The sequence below is a fragment of the Mus caroli genome, unplaced genomic scaffold (assembly GCF_978045245.1).
Source record: "Mus caroli unplaced genomic scaffold, Mus_caroli_1 scaffold_16, whole genome shotgun sequence".
NCBI lineage: Eukaryota > Metazoa > Chordata > Mammalia > Rodentia > Muridae > Mus > Mus caroli.
The window spans coordinates 75,849,518-75,867,223 of NW_028227271.1; the positions used below are offsets into that span (position 1 = coordinate 75,849,518).

At 39.7% G+C, this 17,706-nt stretch overlaps 1 long non-coding RNA gene across 1 annotated transcript in view; it reads right to left on the minus strand.

The window, feature by feature from the left end:
- The window catches only part of LOC147000799 (uncharacterized), a 117,928-nt gene that overhangs the window by 11,966 nt on the left and 88,256 nt on the right, over positions 1 to 17,706 (minus strand). The window contains exon 3 of the long non-coding RNA XR_015045643.1: positions 944 to 987. This is a non-coding gene — a long non-coding RNA (uncharacterized LOC147000799). The remainder of the gene's footprint in view (positions 1 to 943; positions 988 to 17,706) is intronic.

Sequence of the window (17,706 nt, forward strand, 5' to 3'; positions counted from 1 at the left end):
AATGTTTCCACTCCATGAGAGCTCTAGTCACCGGCTGTGATAAATCTGTTTCCATTACCCCACCTGCCACCTGAAAATGTCCCAATAAAAACTTCAAATGAATGGCATTGTTTCAACACAGATTTAATGAAAGAAGGCTTATCTTCCACAGAAGAAATACAATGTCTGTACTATAGCTATCAAATTAAAATCACTGAAAATTATTCTTCATTAAACTACCTTAAAACTCAGCTCTAGTGAAATGCTCTCAATCCTCTTTAGTTAAATATCAATTGCACATCAAGGAAATCCATCTGTGTATTTTTTGCTTTTAATTATTTCTATCACAAATGTGAAGTTTTATTAGGGAATGTATTCACAGCAACACTAAAACATTTGAGCATATCTATAGTTTAGATTGTTTGAAGACTTTAACGTTCCAATAATTCTATCTCTTTTATTGGAAACAGGATAACAAATGAGTAATCCCTCCAGAGGTTATCTAGTATGTTTCATGTGATGTGCTACGTGTAGAACATAGAACTAAGTAGAGAGGCCCCTGACATTTCTATATCTTGACTATCTACAGCTAGAAAATCTGTACAAATCCCCAACCCCACAGTATGAGTTACAGTCAGTCCAAGTCAAGAGCCCCGATTTTTAATCTCCTAGCAGCATTATCTAACTGGGCCTTGGTTGTGTAATTTGCAAAACCCAGTTACTAAAGTTTTGACCACAGTAGGGGTGACATAGATAGGTTTGGTGGGACATGTGCCTAAAATATCCCAGGTGACCATGATGCTTACGGCTTGAGTGTCCATTCTGAGAACTATCCCCATAATTCTTCCTAGTGGGTGATTTCAGAAGGTGGTAGCCCTTTATACTATTCCTGGCAAGGGCAGACAAATTCTGGAAGGCTTTGAAAATTTTTTCCTATGAGGAGAATTGTGAAGATCAAGGTTACCTGTTCTCTTTCCTCTTCTGAATGTTGCTCATTTCAGCATCTGACTTGTGGAGAGATGGAGGGACAAAAATAAGAAGCAAGCATAGAGCAGATAAATCAAGGTAGGAACTTGAAATATATTACATCCACATTCAAAGCTAGACATGAATGCACCCAGGATTTTATGTTCAGCTAGCTTTCTTCACACTCATACAGTTTAGTACCTAGCTCATGAGTTGGGCCCCCTATATGCATCTCAACTAACAAAAAAAAGAAAGAAAAAGAAATCTGCCAAAGACATGTCCAAACTCAACCTTATAGAGATAATTCTTGATTATGAATTGTTTCTCTTGTGGATCTAGGCTGTATCATGTTGAAGGCAATGCTAATCATCCCAGACACTGTCTGTTTCTGATGGCTAGTTATGTTAGCATTACTACATAAATTAGCTAGAATATCAGTTGTAACAGCATTCAAATTAGAACACTTACTTATCATTAAAGAGTTGAATAAATAAGAAGAAAATGTCAGTATTAACAATAATAATTTACGGTGCACCACAGAAGCGGACAGCTTCTGGGACAGGCGGGAGCCACAGAGCCCCTGAGGCACCACCCTTTTCGGGCTGCAGACATCCAGCCACCCTCCCAGCCAGGGAGGACACGAATCCGCCCTGCACGGGAGCCCTCTGCCTCAGGAGCAGAGAGCACCATCTTGGTTCTGGGACTCTACCGAACTTAGGAACTTAGTCTGCAGAGGTGAGAGTGTGCACCACAGAAGCAGACAGCTTCTGTGACCTGCCAAAGCAACACAGCACCTGGGAAAGGTCCTGTTTTGGGCCTTCTTGATCGGCCAGGAGGAGGTCCAAAAAACAGATATCTGTGCACCTTCCCTGTAAGAGGAGAGCTTGCCATCAGAGAGTGCTCTAACCACTGAAACTCAGAGGAGAGATCCTGTCTCCCAGGTCTGCTGATAGACGGTAATCAGAATCACCAGAAGAACAATCTCTAAACAGAGACAACTATAAAAACTCCAGAGATTACCAGATGGCAAAAGGTAAACGTAAGAATCTTACTAACAGAAACCAAGACCACTCACCATCATCAGAACCCAGCACTCCCACTTCGCCCAGTCCAGGGCACCCCAACACACCCGAAAAGCTAGACCTGGATTTAAAAGCATATCTCATGATGATGGTAGAGGACATCAAGAAGGACTTCAATAACTCACTTAAAGAATTACAGGAGAACATTGCTAAAGAGTTACATTCCTTAAAGAAAAACAGGATAACACAATCAAACAGGTAGAAGTCCTTAAAGAAAGACAGGAAAAACAACCAAACAGGTAGAAGTCCTTAAAGAAAAACAGGAAAACACATCCAAACAGGTGATGGAAATGAAAAAAACCATACTAGACCAAAAAAGGGAAGTAGACACAATAAAGGAAACCCAAAATGAGGCAACACTGGAGATAGAAACCCTAGGAAAGAAATCTGGAACCATAGATGCCAGCATCAGAAACAGAATACAAGAGATGGAAGAGAGAATCTCAGGTGCAGACGATTCCATAGAGAACATCGGCACAACAATCAAAGAAAATGGAAAATGCAAAAAGATCCTAACTCAAAACATCCAGGAAATCCAGGACACAATGAGAAGACCAAACTTACAGATAATAGGAGTAGATGGGAATGAAGATTTTCAACTCAAAGGACCAGCAAACATCTTCAACAAAATTATAGAAGAAAACTTCCCAAATCTAAAGAAAGAGATGCCCATGAACATACAAGAAGCCTACAGAACCCCAAATAGACTGGACCAGAAAAGAAATACCTCCCGACACATAATAATCAGAACAAAAAATGCACTAAATAAAGATAGAATACTAAAAGCAGTAAGAGAAAAAGACCAAGTAGCATATAAAGGCAAGCCTATCAGAATTATACCACATTTTTCACCAGAGACTATGAAAGCCAGAAGATCCTGGACGGATGTTATACAGACACTAAAAGAACACAAATTCCAGCCCAGGCTACTATACCCAGCCAAACTCTCAATTAACATAGATGGAGAAACCAAAGTGTTCCACGACAAAACCAAATTCACACATTATCTTTCCACGAATCCAGCCCTTCAAAGGATAATAACAGAAAAAAACCAATACAAGGACGGGAACCACACCCTACAAAAAACAAAAAGTTAATCCCTCAACAAACCTAAAAGAAGACAGCCACAAGAACAAAATGCCAACTTTAACAACAAAAATAACAGGAAGGAACAATTACTTTTCCTTAATATCTCTTAATATCAATGGACTCAACTCCCCAATAAAAAGACATAGACTAACAAACTGGCTACACAAACAAGACCCAACATTTTGCTGCTTACAGGAAACTCATCTCAGAGAAAAAGATAGAAACTACCTCAGAATGAAAGGCTGGAAAACAATTTTCCAAGCAAATGGTATGAAGAAACAAGCTGGAGTAGCCATTCTAATATCTGATAAGAGTGAATTCCAACCCAAAGTCATCAAAAAAGACAGGGAGGGGCACTTCATACTCATCAAAGGTAAAATCCTCCAAGAGGAACTATCAATTCTGAATATCTATGCTCCAAATACAAAGGCAGCCACATTCATTAAAGAAACTTTAGTAAACCTCAAAGCACACATTGCACCTCACACAATAATAGTGGGAGACTTCAACACACCACTTTCACCAATGGACAGATCATGGACACAGAAACTGAACAGGAACACAGTGAAACTAACAGAAGTTATGAATCAAATGGATCTGGCAGATATCTACAGAACATTCTATCCTAAAACAAAAGGATATACCTTCTTCTCAGCACCTCATGGTACCTTCTCCAAAATTGACCACATAATTGGTCACAAAACAGGCCTCAACAGATACAAAAATATTGAAATTGTCCCATGCATCCTATCAGATCACCATGGACTAAGGCTGATCTTCAATAACAAAATAAATAATAGAAAGTCAACATTCACATAGAAACTGAACAAAATGCTTCTCAATGATACCTTGGGCAAGGAAGGAATAAAGAAAGAAATTAAGGACTTTTTAGAGTTCAATGAAAAGGAAGCCACAACATACCCAAACTTATGGGACGAAATGAAAGCATTTCTAAGGGGAAAGCTCATAGCTCTGAGTGCCTCCAAAAGAAACTAGAGAGAACACAGATTAGCAGCTTGACAACACACCTAAAAGCTCTAGAACAAAAGGAAGCAAATTCACCCAAGAGGAGTAGACAGCAGGAAATAATCAAACTCAGGGGCAAAATCAGCCAAGTGGAAACAAGAAGAACTATTCAAAGAATCAATGAATCAAGGAGCTGGTTCTTTGAGAAAATCAACAAGATAGATAAACCCTTAGCCAGACTCACTAGAGGGCACAGGGAAAGCATTCTAATTAACAAAATCAGAAATGAAAAAGGAGACATATCAACAGATCCTGAAGACATCCAAACACCATCAGATCCTTCTACAAAAGGCTATATTCAACAAAACTAGAGAACCTGGATGAAATGGAGAAGTTTCTAGACAGATACCAGGTACCAAAGTTGAATCAAGATCAGGTTAATGATCTAAACAGCCCTATATCCCCCAAAGAAATAGAAGCAGTCATTAATAGTTTCCCAACCAAAAAAAGCCCAGGACCAGATGGGTTTAGTGCAGAGTTCTATCAGACTTTCAAAGAAGATCTAATCCCAGTTCTTCACAAACTATTCCACAAAATAGAAACAGAAGGTACTCTACCCAACTCATTCTATGAAGCCACAATTACTCTGATACCTAAACCACAAAAAGACCTAAGATAGAAAACTTCAGACCAATATCCCTTATGAATATTGATGCAAAAATCCCCAATAAATTTCTTGCTAACCGAATCCAAGAACACATCAAAACAATCATCCATCCTGACCAAGTAGGTTTCATCCCAGGGATGCAGGGATGGTTCAATATACGGAAATCCATCAACGTAATCCAGTATGTAAGCAAACTAAAAGACAAAAACCACATGGTCATCTCGTTAGATGCGGAAAAAGCATTTGACAAGATCCAACACTCATTGATGATAAAAGTCTTGGAAAGATCAGGAATTCAAGGCCCATACCTAAACATGATAAAAGCAATCTACAGCAAACCAGTAGCCAACATCAAAGTAAATGGTGAGAACCTTGAAGCAATCCCTCTAAAACCAGGGACTAGACAAGGCTGCCCACTCTCTCCCTACCTATTCAACATTGTACTTGAAGTCCTAGCCAGAACAATTCGACAACAAGAGGAGATCAAAGGGATACAAATTGGAAAAGATGAAGTCAAAATATCACTTTTTGCAGATGATATGATAGTATATATAAGTGACCCTAAAAATTCCACCAGAGAACTCCTAAACCTGATAAATAGCTTCGGTGAAGTAGCTGGATATAAAATTATCTCAAACAAATCAATGGCCTTTCTCTACACAAAGAATAAACAGGCTGAGAAAGAAATTAGGGAAACAACACCCTTCTCAATAGTCACAAATAATATAAAATTCTTGGCGTGACTCTAACTAAGGAAGTGAAAGATCTGTATAATAAATCTTCAAGTCTCTGAAGAGAGAAATTATAGAAGATATCAGAAGATGGAAAGATCTCCCATGCTCATGGATTGGCAGGATCAACATTGTAAAAATGGCTATCTTGCCAAAAGCAGTCTACAGATTCAATGCAATCCCCATCAAAATTCCAACTCAATTCTTCAACGAATTAGAAAGTGCAATCTGCAAATTCATCTGGAATAACAAAAAACATAGGATAGCAAAAACTCTTCTCAAGGATAAAAGAACCTCTGGTCGAATCACCATGCCTGACCTAAAGCTTTACTACAGAGCAATTGTGGTAAAAACTGCATGGTACTGGTATAGTGACAGACAAGTAGACCAATGGAACAGAATTGAAGACCCAGAAATGAAGCCACACACCTATGGTCACTTGATCTTCGACAAGGGAGCTAAAACCATCCAGTGGAAGAAAGACAGCATTTTCAACAAATGGTGCTGGCACAACTGGTTGTTATCATGTAGAAGAATGCGAAATGATCCATTCATATCTCCTTGTACTAAGGTCAAATCTAAGTGGATCAAGGAACTTCACATAAAACCAGAGACACTGAAACTTATAGAGGATAAATTGGGGAAAAGCCTTGAAGATATGGGCACAGGGGAAATATTCTTGAATAAAACAGCAATGGCTTGTGCTGTAAGATCAAGAAGTGACAAGTGGGACCTCGTGAAACTGTAAAGCTTCTGCAAGGCAAAAGACACCATCAATAAGACAAAAAGACCACCAACAGATTGGCAAAGGATCTTTACCTATCCTAAATCAGATAAGGGACTAATATCCAATATATATAAAGAACTCAAGAAGGTGGACTCCAGAAAATCAAATAACCCCATTAAAAAATGGGGCTCAGAACTGAACAAAGAATTCTCACCTGAGGAATACCGAATGGCAGAGAAGCACCTGAAAAATGTTCAACATCTTCAATCATCAGGGAAATGCAAATCAAAACAACCCTGAGATTCCACCTCACACCAGTCAGAATGGCTAAGATCAAAAATTCAGGTGACAGCAGATGCTGTCGAGGATGTGGAGAAAGAGGAACACTCCTCCATTTTTGGTGGGATTGCAAGCTTGTACAACCACTCTGGAAATCAGTCTGGTGGTTCCTCAGAAAATTGGACATAGTCCTACCGGAGGATCCAGCAATACCTCTCCTGGGCATATATCCAGAAGATGTCCCAACCGGTAAGAAGGAAACATGCTCCACTATGTTCATAGCAGCCTTATTTATAATAGCCAGAAGCTGGAAAGAACCCAGATGTCCCTCAACAGAGGAATGGATACAGAAATTATGGTACATTTACACAATGGAGTACTACTCAGCTATTAAAAAGAATGAATTTATGAAATTCCTAGCCAAATGGATGGACCTGGAGGGCATCATCTTGAGTGAGGTAACACAATCACAAAGGAACTCACACAATATGTATTCACTGATAAGTGGATTTTAGCCCAAAACTTAGGATACCCAAGATATAAGGTACAATTTGCTAAACACATGAAACTCAAGAATAATGAAGACCAAAGTGTGGACACTGTGCCCCTTCTTACAAGTGGGAACAAAACACCCATGGAAGGAGTTACAGAGACAAAGTTTGGAGCTGTGATGAAAGGATGGACCATCTAGAGACTGCCATATCCAGGGATCCATCCCATAATCAGCTTCCAAACGCTGATACCATTGCATACACTAGCAAGATTTTGCTGAAAGGACCCAGATATAGCTCTCTCTTGTGAAACTTTGCCGGGGCCAAACAAACACAGAAGTGGATGCTCACTCTCAGCTATTGGATGGATCACAGGGCTCCCAATGGAGAAGCTAGAGAAAGTACCCAAGGAGTTAAATGGATCTGCAACCCTATAGTTGGAACAACATGATGAACTAACCAGTACCCCGGAGCTCTTGTCTCTAGCTGCATATGTATCGAAAGATGGCCTAGTCAGCCATCACTGGAAAGAGAGGCCCATTGGCCTTGCAAACTTTATATGCCCCAATACAGGGGAATGCCAGGGCCAAAAGAATGGCAATGGGTGTGTAGGCAAGTGGGGAGTGGGGTATGGGGGACTTTTGGGATAACATTGGAAATGTAATTGAGGAAAATACGTAATTAAAAAAAAACAATAATAATTTACTACTTAATCCACATATTTAAGTTTGACCTTACCATCGGAACTACTTAAATATTAAGTTGCTTATTATTAAAATGACCATACTATATTTTTAATTAAAACCATTTGAGATTATGTTATAATTACATCAATTCCTTCTTCACTTTCTTCCTTCCAAATTTTCCCAGGTATACCCACTGCTCTTTATGGCCTCCTTTTGCTAAGTGTGACAGATATGTGACTTCAAGGTTAAACATTGCTTTTGGTGTGAATTTTGAAGGAAGGCTAGATTATAGATCAAAACGAAATTCTGAACATTTAAAACTAAATTAAGAAATAGATCTCAAAATATTACTACTCCTGATTTATTCCTAAGTAATGACTTAGCTGTCACTTGTGAGAGGTTGAATGAGTAAGCTAGTTATAATCACAGGATTTATTAGTTATCTTATGTTAAGCAACATTTGACTACTCCAACAAAAATACTTAGGAAAAACATGTCAAGGAAGGGTAAATTTGGGCTAGATAGATAGCTCAGAAATTAAGAGCACTGGCTGATCTTCCAGAGGACCTGGGTTCAATTCCAAGCACTCACAGGGTGTCTCATAACCCTTTGTTGCTCCAGTGCCAAGAGGATACAACTCTCTTCTCTAGCCTCCTTGGGCACTGAACACACATGTTACATAGAACCACAAGAAGGCATAACATCCATGTACATAAAACAAAATAAAGAAAATCTTTTAAAAAGCAAAGTTTTATTTCTTGTTTACAGCTTCAGAGATGACTTGGCACAGTAACTGAAGCCCTGTGGAAGTCCATTACATCATTATTGTGTGTGTGTGTGTGTGTGTGTGTGTGTGTGTGTGTGTGTGTGTGTGTGTATTTGGGGGGTTGTTTACTTTATGAGAGCCAGAAGTGAGAAAATGAAAGAAAAAGGTCCAAGACAGGCTGGGGTTCCAACAACCCATTTTAATTTTCACCTGCCAACAACAACATGTCAGCAATGACTAAATTGGCTCCTATTATAGTTTTAATGGTCAACTGGCAACACCGTTAAAATCACCTGAGAAAAGAGACTCAGTGAGAGATTCTGTACATCAGACTGGTCTGAATACATGTATGGGGTGGTCTCCATTAAGTTATTAAAGATAGGAAGCCCCACCCATTGTTAGCATTATCATGTCTGTATCTGGGTCTTGAACTGTACACACTTGGAAGAACTGTGCTTAGAACAAGTATACATTCATTCTCCCTCTGCCCTTGTCCGGTTTTCCCACAATGATAGCATATAATCTGGAACTGTACCAAATATGTCATCTCTCCCCTTTATTGGAAACTTCTATCAGCTAAGGAGGACAAAATAAGGCCACTACTCCTTAAATGTTCTATCATCCATGATAGCACCATGAAATGCTGACCAAGTTTTCAGTATATGAGCCTTTGAGGGGAATTTAAGAGCTAAATTACATCTTCTGATAAATATTTTTAACAATATTATTTCATGTTCCTGCTTCTCTAATCACTCAATGGAGACTGCATGAGTTCCATAGCTATGCGCCCCAATGTTCTGGATTCCCAAGTGAGGGGGGGGAACAGGGAGGGGAGAGGGAGAGGGAGAGAGGGAGAGAGGGAGGGGAAGGGAGAGGGGGGAGGGGGGAGAGGGGAAGAGGGAAAGGGGGAGAGGGGAAGGGGGAGGGGGAGTGAGGGAGACTCTTATATTTAATATATGTCTTAATCAGCCCAATATCTGGGCCACTCACAAACTTCCACCTTGCTAACGCCCTGCCCTCCAATACTCCTGAGTTATTATTTACTAAAATCTGTATTCTATCTTTGCTACCGTAGACCCAGTCGGAGCCTCCCAGGGCTCGCTTTCCTCCGGTTCTTATATGATTGGTACCCTCTCTCTTCTGAAGCTCTCAGGCCTGGATCTTATTCCTTTCCTGACATGGCAATTCTCAATCCTCCTTCCTCTCTTGGTCCCCTTGCCCATGAATCCTAAAGCCCCACCTCTGTCTCCTTGCTCAGCCATTGGCCACCAGCAATTTTATTTACCCATCAGGACCAACTGGGAACAGGGATCCTCAGCATCTTACATGCGAGATTCTCCTGTGATTTGGGGAACTCAATTAACACAATACAAGCATTAACTCAAATTCACCACAATTTCCGTTTTTCTTTCCATGATTGTTGCATTCAGACCATGGTAATCAGGTGGCTTGAGGTAGCCTATTTTGCAAGTGATGGTTTACAACATAATGTCCCCCCTTCTCTACCCATTCAAAACTCAGATGCTATAGAGAGAAATTGAAACTCAGCTTGTCTGTCAAAATCAAGTGGGGTTTTAAAGTTTCATATCCAGGGCTGGGCTGTTCCTTCATTAAGAATTCTTTGGTCAATGCACCTGGAAGAAATCTGCTTGGCTTGCACGCTTCGGTGAAGACATTATCCTGAAGGTTCACCTTGTATAGGACCTCTGAAAGATCTAGGACTTCATCCATAATCCTGATGGAAGGTTTCTGTGTGAAGTCACAGCAAGGAACCACACTCCCCTAAGAACTCCTTTATGGAAAGGGCAGTAAACAACACACCCATCACTGGGATACAGGTACACTGATATTTCTCACATACCTGCTGTTGAACATGTGCAGAAACAGCCCAGCCAGCCAGATGGCTCTGGAAACAGCATTAAGAACAGAGCTAAAGGCAGCTCCAGTTCCAGGTAAGGATACCTTGAACCAAGGCTAGGACCAGTATAGCAAAAGGCCAGTACCATTAGTAGTCTGTGCCTGAAATATGTTTTCATTAAAATGTTATGAATTCAAAGAGATTGCAGAAGCATGCACAGGTCTGTATCAGATGGGCTCCTAGAACTGAAAGGAGAAGTGGACGGTAGACATTTTCTCCCATCTGCAAACCAGAAGCTATCTCTAAGTGACAACCACCACATGCAAAGAAACTTTACTTTTCTCTCCTCTCATTGGGGGAATAAATCACCCTTAAAGGTAGGCCTCATGCCTAGAAGTAGATAAAACAGAAAGAAAACGCAGCAGCATCTTTGGGGGTTCTTTGTCTATAATGTTGAAATGGGGCTCTCCACCCCTCCTCATTTGTCTGTTGCTTATATTTTATGGTTTCCAGTTTTGTGTTTTAAGGGAATCCTGTGTGTGTGCACAAAGATGTCTCTGTATCTGTATGTGTTTCCTCTACTTTTTCATTGGCTCTGCTTGTTTGTTTCATCCTACTCCAATTTGTTTACTGTTGCTTCATCCTATTTTATTGTACTCTATCATTATTTCTTAGATACCTGTTGTCTAACTAGAGAGAGAAAAGGTATGGATATGAAGGGGGGGGAGAGGTGGATAGGGAATGGGAGGAGTAGGGAGAGGGGCAACCATAACCAGGATATATTGTGTGCAAAAAAATCTATTTTCAATAAAAACTAATAATGGTAAGACTTTTCCCAGGTAAAATTCTTGTTTACTTTGACTTGTTGTTCTCTGTTACAGCTTGTTTATGGGCTTTCTTTTATCATGCATGGTGGTTTATATAATTTAAGATAGAGTGAAATGTTAATGCTTTATTGGTTTATTTTTCTTTTAAAGAAGGATGCTCTTAAAAAAAAAAGTGGAAAAAGTACCAGAGAGGTACGAATGCTGGCTTTGCCTACATCCAGTTAGGTACACCACATGTGTCCCTATTGCTTGAAGAGGCCAAAAGAAAATGTCACATTGCTGGAACTGGAATTAGAGGCATGAGCCATGTGTGGGCACTGGGAACACACTGAATGACTATGTAATGACAGCATGTGCTCTTAGCCACTAAGTTGTCACTCTTGCCCTATTTTTTAATTTTTTTTTTCCTAAAGATCAAAATCAGTGTCCTGCTCACCCAAAGAATTCTGCCATGGGGCTTTGCCCCCAACCTTAAAACTTATGTAGTGAGATCATTTCCATTTACATGCTGGTATCTCAAAGATATAAAGCAACTTCAGAGTGCTAATTTATATGCTTCACTTCATATGCTAATTTAGCCCCCTTGCTTTGGGAACTTTGGAAAGGCCTTTCTAGGTAATTCTTTTCTGTGAAAACACAATTCACCTTTAAGTTGATTTGATAGTCTTCCCCAGGAAAAGAACAATTGGTGATCCAATATCAAGTGATTGATTAGTCCTGAAAGCATACATACAGTTAATGGTATAGAGAATGAAATGTGTGTGTGTGTGTGTGTGTGTGTGAGTGTGTATGAATGTGTGTGTGTGTTTAAAGATAAAGATGCCATGAATTTGACAGACAGCCAGGGTGTAAGTGGGAAGGTTTGGAGGGAGGAAAGTAAAGAGGAAACTGATCTATAGTTTCAAACATAAAAGAAATAATAAAAAGCAGTAAGTAAATGTGAGTAAATATGTGAGGTCTCAAGAGAAGTTCACGCATGCCACATATTTATAACACTTTTCTGTATGCCAGAATTGGGTAATATTCACTGAATTTTAAAACATAGTATTATTGCCAAAGAACAGTGATTAAGAAACAACTAAGGAGAAAGGTGATTAAGAAGAAACTATTAAGAAGAAAGCTAACAAAATAAAGCAGATTCTGTATTGCAGAGAATATTAAACACTAATGAAAGAAACCAAAGTTTTAAGAAATGTAGAGTCATTTGTTAAGAAATGGAAGACTCAATATTATCAGGATGGCAATTATTCCTAAATTTATTAAATAAGATCAGTGAAATCTCTATCAAAAAAAAAAATCCAGAAAGCTATACTATAGGTACTGAAAAACTGGTTATTCGGGTTGTATGAGCAGGAATTAATAGTATGACAATAAAGAAGAAATTATTGAACTCATACTGCTTTATTGTACAGTCAAAAAACTCATAAACCCAGCACTTGAGAGGCTATGGAAGTAACTATGAAAATTTGAGGCTAGCCTGAACTACATGGCAAGTCCCTAGCTCATAAAAACAAATCCAAAATTGATAATCAAGAAATAAGAGAGAAAAAGATAGAAGCACCTGAAACATACACAAAGAGTAGCTCAAGGCTGCCTAAATGTAAACTGCAAAACTAAATTTAAGAAGACCACACACAGAGAAAAAAGCCTGGGTTAGAACCCTAAGAAGATAGGTCACAGACGACTGTGAACAATACATAAAAGCATCTGTAAAAGGACCTTCGTCCAAAAGCTACAGCCACTCTTAAACTTTGAAGTATAAAAACCAAAGGCCAAACTAAAATGATAAACAAAAATATGAACAGATACATCACTGAAGCAGATATGCAGCTGGTAAGTGTATAGCCTAGAAGAAGACACTAAAAGCATTTGTAATTAGAAGGAGAAAAGTCACCACCCATCTCACCCTAACAACCCCTCTGAACTGTAATGATGACCGTCCTGCTGAGATCTGCCCACTGCTGGAAGAGTGGCGCACACATTAAAAAGGGAAACAAATACTTGCTGGTGCAACTCCCGTCCTTCCTTTTTGACTATATAAAGTCAGATTTCTATAATTTTTGTATTAATTTAGTTATTCTTTGTGTGTGTGTGTGTGTGTGTGTGTGTGTGTGTGTGTGTGTGTGCGTGTGTGTGTGCATACACATGCTCAGGTACACTTACTTTGGTACAGGTGTGAAGGTCAGAGGACAACTTGCAGAGTTGGGTCTCTCCTTCAGCAGTGGGGAAACTGAGACTCAACCCACTGTCCTCAGGACCTGCAACAGGTACCTTGGACCACTGAGTTATCTATCCAGCCCACTTTGCCTGTGCTGTCCAATTATAGCCATTAATGTTTGAATCTGCCATTTCTGCGGACATGTGAACTCTTTGGGAAGAGGCTGCCTTTATCATTCAAATGAAGGCACATTTGAGGTCAATCCCTTTGAATTGAACAACTTGGGAATGCTTCTTGGGAAGAAGGAGGACGATATCAAATGCTATATGTTCATGATAAGAGTGACATTAGTTAACGAGTGAATGAAGCACAGAAGAACATGATGAGAAAATGCATTAGAAAAGCATATTTTATAAAGTCAAAGAAGAAAATGTCCTCAACTGGAGGAAATTAAAAAACAGCATCAAGGAAACTGTCTTGACATGGTATGTGTAAAAGAGGAAACAGGTTTCATTCCTCAGCAGCCTCCCCAGAACATTCTCACATCAGATGTATATGCCCTGGGCGATACTCTCCTGCCTTGGCAGAATGACTCACTTGGATAAAATACTACAGATGTAAAAAGCTTCCTTCCAAGATTAGGTTGCAAGAACATCACGACTTATATTTTATTCACTCTCCCTATCACTTAGGAAGAGGCCAGATGGCACGCTGTGAGCCAGTCTGTAGAAGAGCCTCGGGCAATGAACTGCTGGCTCCAGCCAACATCCACCAGGAAACTGGGGTCTTGCAACAATCACAGGAAAGGGTCTGGGAATGGGATGTTCTCTAGCCAGCTGTGACATGATGCTGTGACATGACTGTAGCTCCAGCTGAGACCAAGCTCAGATGTTAGGAGAGAGTCTGAGCCTGAGGCACCTGGATGAGCTGCAGCTGGGTTTCAGCCTCACAGAAATTAGTACACAATAAATGTGTGTTGCTTTCAGGCACAATATTTTGATGTAATTTGTTACATTGCAATATTTGACTAACATATCAAGCCAGGAATTTTAGCTACATGTTCTGGTCGATTGTCCATAATAGACTACATGTTATTGATAGTTTTACTGATAAAGAAAACAAAAGCTCAGATTATATAGCCTTTCTAAAAATACCTAGGGAGCAGAAAATGCGTTCAAATGTCTGTTTTTCCTGTGACCACAGAGGAGGAAATATAAACGAAATGAAGTGAAGGTTTAAGGAAGAATGTTCTCAGGAATCACCCTGCTAGGTCTGTTGGATTTGCTTTTGTTTTTTTCAGTAAATTGAGAAAATAATCGTGGTTTGGAAGAGTTCTCCACATTATCAGGACTCTCAAGGTATCTTCTTCAATATAGTTGTGTTCTTATAAAAGGATATCTCAAATATCTTTGTTAATGTTCATAAAGCCATCCTTCTTCCCTAGGATGAAAAGTCACCCATGTAGCACAACTTTTGGTCACACTTAGGCAACTGAGATGGCTGTAATTGTCTCAGACATAACTAAAATCCATGACCAAAAGTGTGTCCACTTTGAGAAGTGGGGATGGCTCAATGGATAAATCACAAGCATGGATAATTGTGTTTCAATCCCCACCTCTTACATAAAACGTGGCTATGGTGGCATGTAACCTGTAAGCTCAGCACCAAGGAAGCAGGAACAAGCAAATCCTAGGGCCTTTCAGGCCAACTAGCCTTTTCAAAATGACAAGTTCTAGGTTTAATGAGAGATAATACAATATTGCCAGCCCAATAAGCTAACTCAGCAGGTAAACGCAGACCACCAAGCCTAATGACACAGCTTCTTTTCCAAGTATTCACATAGTCAAAGTGCCCACAAGCATGTGTGCATGCATGTGGGGCCACACACATACAGACAGAAACACACACACACACAGAGAGAGAGAGAGAGAGAGAGAGAGAGAGAGAGAGAGAGAGATTGGAGATGGGAGAGAATAAATAAACAAAAAGATAATAGAGTAATAAAGCAAGATACCCAACAATAACCCTTGACTTCCACAAGGTACTATAGACATCTGTACCACTGTACATACAAACACACAAATGCATATACCATATACACACAAGAAAGTGTGTAATACATTCTCACCCCTTCAAACTTCTTCCTATAAGAACCCCTCATCCTCCTCTCCAGCTAGAAATGGACACCTGATGTCTGTAGCCATCATGTAGCTAATGTTCGTCTGACTCATGAAACCCTACCGCACTTATTGCTTAATACTTCTGATGATCTCAGGATGTGATTGAAACTATGTCTTGAGTTCAGCTGTTCTTTCACCCAGAATCTCTCTCTCTCTCTATCACTAGCAATCTACTCATGCCTGTATATGCATGTAACAATATTAAAGATGAAGTCATGAATTTGAGAGGGAGCAGGGACCATAGGAAGAGTTGGAAGGTGAATAAAGGAGGAAATGATATATAGTATTGATTGATATATAGTATTCATACATGAAACTTATATGGACACATATATTATAAATACACACAACCAGCTGAGCCAACTTAATGTTGATTGTATGTGTATATATTCAGAAATGACCACTCAAAATTGTATAACCTAACTGGAATTTCCTGTAGACTTGCAAAAAAAATGTGATAGAAGCTAGACTTTGATTTCAACAATGTTATCACTATATCTCTTCAGTCTCTGTCCCTAGCAATTCCCCCTATCCCCCTTTAGATGGCTGCACTATCCAGACACCTAATATCTTGAGTAGACACTCCCTTCAAGCCTGAACAGGCTGATGTTTCTGCCCAGAGGAGCATGCAATGGTCTCCTGGGTACAACCCTTCTGTCTTCCACTGTAAGTTGCTGTGGCTTCCTTTCATAGGAATCAGGCACCATCCTGCAGTGTCTTCCAGATATGAAGGGCAAACAATGAGGGTGAGAGTGAACTCACAGGAGTACTAACTGAAGGTCTCCCATTCCCAACCATCTCATGAAGGCAGCAGTGAATTCAATATAACCACCTTCACTATCATCTCCTGGCTTCACCTTTCCACATCAAAAATCTTCTGGATGGGAGATTTCAGTCATGGAACTTTTGCTGATATTTCCCCAGAAAATCTGCTAGAGTCTAGCACTTTGATGAAACTTGGATGATTTTTAACACCAAATTATAGCACCCAGCAGGGTTTTGCTTCAGGGGGACTCAGGCAGTCTGTGTGATATTGAAGTTTGGAGGTGATGAAAGAAAGAGACATGATAAGCAGCTATTGAATACTAAGATCTCTGCAAGAGATACACGAACCAAGGCAGTAGTCGTAGGAATAAACATAGGAAGGCTCTCTTCAAAGCCATTGTAGAAGTTCATCAATAGAAGTGAATATTATTAAAAGCAACAGGGCCTTACTTAAGAACTAAAAAAATAAAAGTCTGCTCCATAAGGAAAGTTCTTCCCAGAGGACAGAGCAGGTGGTGGAAATAGAAATTCAAAATATATTACCAAGACAACATAGACATGGAGAAGTTGTGTGGCCTCAAAATGACAGAATCCCCAGATTATGGGGCAAAGCTTGATATGAAGAAGGGGATATTTGAGACAGTGGAGTCATTTGAGAGAACAAGAAAGTAGATGCTGTTTAAATGTTAGCTTTTGCTAAGACACAAGATTTGAAGGTTACACTGGCTAAGATGAAAACTTTAAAATAGGGGGTGAAGATGATAAAGAATTCTGATAAATCCTGAAGTTTCAATGAAGAGATATCTTTTCTTATTTCTTTTTTATTTTTTAATTGACTAGTTATCATTAGTTGTGACTCCTTCAGAAGTGCTTTTCGATTCAGGTAGAAGAACAAAAATTCAGACAGACATTGCCTCATGGAAGGTCTTTGAAAGATAGGTATAAAGGAAAGTAATAGTGGAAAGACTCAGAGAAGAGAAGACCCAGCCCCTCTGTGGCTATGCCACATCAGTCGTGCAAATGGTCAATTAGGAAAATGCAGAGATTGGATATCTTAGTCCACAGGATGCCACATGGTAATGGAAGGATGACAGGCAAGACTGGGGAAGCAGATTTCTGAAAGATGGCAGTGTCCTTCCGTGATAGGACAGAGAGCTACAACCAAGTTCAGTGCTTCCTCTGGCTCAGGTTTGCATAGGATTGTGAGCTCATAGTATAGCTATCATTGTGTCCACAGAGAACAGTTTTCTCTTGCAGTCATCTGCTGTCTGAGACTCCTAACATTGTTCTGCTTCCTAGGTCACAATGGCCTCAGAGCCTTGGGAAAGGAAATGTGAAACAGATGCTCCTTTAAGGGCTGAGGTTTGTATAGCCTTGGGTTGGGAGTTGTGGATCTAGGACTTGGTGGCAGTCTCTGCCTGTGATAAAAACTGCCTTGTATGAAACTCTCAAGGAACTAATTTAAAAAACAAACAAACAAATGGAGTGT